The 4214-nt window shown below is 33.7% G+C and overlaps 1 protein-coding gene across 1 annotated transcript in view; it reads left to right on the top strand.

The window, feature by feature from the left end:
- The window catches only part of LOC106883728 (macrophage mannose receptor 1), a 299961-nt gene that overhangs the window by 105142 nt on the left and 190605 nt on the right, over positions 1–4214 (top strand). The window lies entirely within an intron of this gene.

The following is a 4214-nucleotide window of genomic DNA, read 5'->3' as shown; positions in this document are numbered from 1 at the left end:
CACACACACACACACACACACACACACACACACACACACACACACACACACCTACATACTAACACATAGTGATATATTTACGTATATATATGTATGGATGGATGGATTTATATCGGTGTAGGACAAAAATCGGTTTGTTGAGCTAACATCCTTTTTGGTGTCCGTTGTCACTTATTGATCCCATTATATCTAGATCAACTTTTCCTCTTGTTGATAAAATAAATACCAGGCGAAGTATTGGGGTTGATATGAGTAAATGAAAACCCTTAAAGAACAAATTAAATTAACAACGCGGTTTCAAATGGCATTTGATTTGTTGTCTAGCCTTTTGTGAATCTTGTTCGAATAGCTTTCATGGAACAGACATGCGATGAATGACATGCCAACCTCAAATATCTTTTTTTTTTTTATTTCTGACATCTAGGGCTTGGTTTGAGGGGAGATATAGCTGCTATTTCTAGGTGAAGCCAATTAACTTCACTTCATAACAACCTTTTAGAAAAGACGTGACGTCACATCTTGAGTATTTTGTTTTTTACTTCCTGAAAACTCCATTGTTGTTGTTTTCATTGTTGTTATTGTTTAGTACCAGGTAAAGCCTAAACAATAGAACGTATGATCAAAAACATTCCAGTCATGAACACACCGTAATTTAAAGCATATCTATAATTATCTTTTATGATGTGCTCTTCCATTTTTAGGACAGTGGTAGCTATTTCAAGCAAGCTGAGCGACCGCTTAGAGGCTTCCTCGTTAGCACGTTTACTAATATTATTACTTGAGCAAGCAATCGAATAAAACTGTATATTCACATTTATCTAGATAGAAATAACAATCATATCTCCCTCGAATCACACCGTACTCTCTTAGAAAAATATGCATTCAATAGCGTGATCCTCAACAGTGGAGTGGAATTGGATTGCTACGGCTAGAATGCCTATGATCATTAGTCTGCTTGATCAGGTTTGACCTGGAGCTAAACAAAAACAGCACTAAAAAATTGAAATTCTTCCAATTTGATGTTTTACCTATAATATAATGTTTCTGTAATTATGATTGTGAGAAGTGATTAGAACAGAGGATAAAATCTTTCATGGTATATTGTGAAGGATAGACAGAGTACAATACCTAGCAAATGCTGGGCTCAAATGAGTCAATTATAAAATCCAACAGAGTTTGTACATAATTGTATGTTTAATTGTTTTGTGTTCCCAGATCATTTCTCATCGAACAGACCTATAATGAAAGGCAATGTAGTCGAGACCATCACATTTTTCTTACTTTCAAAACGGTGTGTTGTAATTTGAGGGAGATTTGACTGTTATTTCAAGCTTTTTTTTAGAACACACAAACACATGCATACATTCACTCATACATACATACATACATACATACATACAAATCTGTAAAACTTTCCAGTTTAATCGTTTAAGTATATATGAGCATGTCTAGGCATGCAACTATATGCATGAGAATACATACAAATCCGCACATATACATACATGCATACATACATACATGCATACATACATACATACATACATACATACATACATACATACATACGTACGTACGTACGTACAAACAAGCATGGCCAGTTGATGTTGTTGAAACCGGCTCTTTCTCTATTGGCAAGAAAACTTGAACTAAAACTGAATAGTGACATACATACATACATACGTATGTACATACATACATACATACATACATACATAATACAATGATCGCTTCATTGCCATCAAACGCAAATAAATAAATAAATAAATAAATAAATAAAATAAAGATGAAGGATCTTATTCTTTGATATTCGAAGTTTCTTTTTTTGCGTTTGGGGTGAAACTACTTTCTTGTACCGTTACAATTATTAGAATATTCAAGAAGAGAGAGAAAAAAAGAAGAAAGAAAACGAGAAGAGAAATAAAAAATGGTTTTAAAAACTACTGGAAGTACGAGTTCGCAGAAATTGGTAATTAGAGGTAGAAAAAAGGCATAAATAAGAGGAAATATCACCCTATATCATGTATCTGCTTCAGAAATTACGAAAGATAACTAACAACTGTAATTGTAGCACATGTAGTGAAAAATAAGTTAACGATAGAAGATTTGAGTTGCCATGTTTGTAGTAATTGATAGCACAATAAATGTATTTGAACACGTCCGTTTTAATATATATTCTAATAGAGTTGTATGTTACAGTCACACACGCGCACGCACACACACACACACACACACACACACACACACATAAGTGCATAGCAGTTAGTTAACTGGTTCTCAGGAACTAAGGTAAAAACAAATTGACGACAGTAGTTAATTGGATAAAATTGATGAGAGATTTGAGGAACTGAAAAAAAAAAGAAGAAAAGATAGGAAGAATTGTAGAAGGGAACATAACTGAAAAAAAAAACGGGACAGAGAAGTAGAAGGATAATATGATTTAGGAACTTGAGGATGAAGGATCCTAAGACAAGGATAAGAAAAGTATGACATAGACATAGTCTTGTCAATATATGAAAGAATAAGTGGTTATTTATGTTTTACAGAAAATTATGTAATTCATGGCGTTAGATTAGATGAGATACAGAAGAGGGAAAGGTCATACCATGATCACTTCCGTGTCTGGTTTAAGGAGAGGAAGGGGAAAGAAAAAGGAGATTTTGAGTGCAGGAAAGAGCCTCAACAAAGCAAAGGATCACATTGAATGAAAAAGAATGTAATTTATTTTGCACATGACCTGACAAATAAATAATGAGAAAAACAACAAGATATGTGGTAAGAATCCGAACGAAGAAGAGCTGGTGAATTTTGAAGGAGCCTCCTTTTGAAAACAAATATATCGTGAAAGAGACGTTAGAGAATAATAGCGGTGCAAGTAAGCTACTACAGAATATTATGGAAAACGATTTAACATATAATGGATATAGTTCGCCAAGTAACTATAAACAGCGTACTGAATCAAGGAAGTTCAAGTGTTTGTTACTGAATGCGATAAGCAGTGTAAATATAATTCCAGAGTTAAATTTTGGCACAAGGCCAGCAATTTCGGGGGAGGAAGTAAATTGAACGCAGAACATAAGATGGACGAAATGCCGCAAAGCATTTTGCCCGGCGTGGTAAGGGTTCTGCCAGCTCGTTGTCCCATCCAGATATTATAATATTAACAGAAGCTTAAACGAGGGCATAGATTAATCAGTAGCTGGGAGATTAACTTAAATAAATATATTACATTTAGAAATGATAGGTCATACAAACAAGTGGAAAATGTTATTTCAACTAACTTTGTAGTGAACCAATAATAGAAAAATTTTGGTGAAAGTCACGACAAAGGAACATAGTATTAACAGTTGAACTGTATTATAACAGACCTACATCTAGTGAAGTGAGTAAAGAGAGAATAAATGGAATTATTATAGAAGATCGTAATAGATTTACAGATATATGAGATGATTTTAATATAGTTCTATCGACTAGAACATTTTCAATTCAAACAACATAGCGCAAAAGTGTTTTAGATGTAGTATTGGATTGCTTTGCAATATGGTACATAAATGAACTTACTAAAGGGTAAGTATACTTGATTTATTTCTGAGTAAAGAACGTTTGATCATAGAAAATTTGAAAGTAAATCTTCCCTTTGTAGCTCCGATCATAATGCGATTCAATTCGATATTCTTATTGAAATTTTGAGGAAAAAATTGGAAGGTGGAATATTACGGTTATTGAAATGGAAATAAAAAAACATGGAATTTATACAGACAAAATAAGATTTTAAGAGATAAAAGTGCTACTGAAAAGTGGGTGACGTTTATATAAGTGATGCAGGAAGGGATTAAAAGTTTCTTCCTATGAAAGAAAGGAAGTTGGACACAAGAAACCTATGCAATTTCGCAGGAATGCTTACGGTGCCAGTAAGATAAACTTTAATGATTGAAACACTACCAGTAAACAAAAAATTATCAAGACTCTACGGTTTAGGCAGAGTAACCAAAATTACATGATAGGAGAAAAGAAAACAGGAATGAGAGATCGCAAATGTTGCAAAAACATGAAGAATGATCCTATTTTAGAAATACACACAATTAAATCCATAGATATCTTTGTCTTCCTATTTATCAAAGTGGAACCGATTCTGAGAGAGAGAGAGAGAGAGAGAGAAAGAGAGAGGGAGAGAGAGAGGGAGAGAGAGAGAGAGAGAGAGAGAGAGAAAGAGAGAG

This window comes from Octopus bimaculoides, chromosome 6 (assembly GCF_001194135.2).
Source record: "Octopus bimaculoides isolate UCB-OBI-ISO-001 chromosome 6, ASM119413v2, whole genome shotgun sequence".
NCBI lineage: Eukaryota > Metazoa > Mollusca > Cephalopoda > Octopoda > Octopodidae > Octopus > Octopus bimaculoides.
This window is presented reverse-complemented; position numbering and strand designations above follow the sequence as displayed.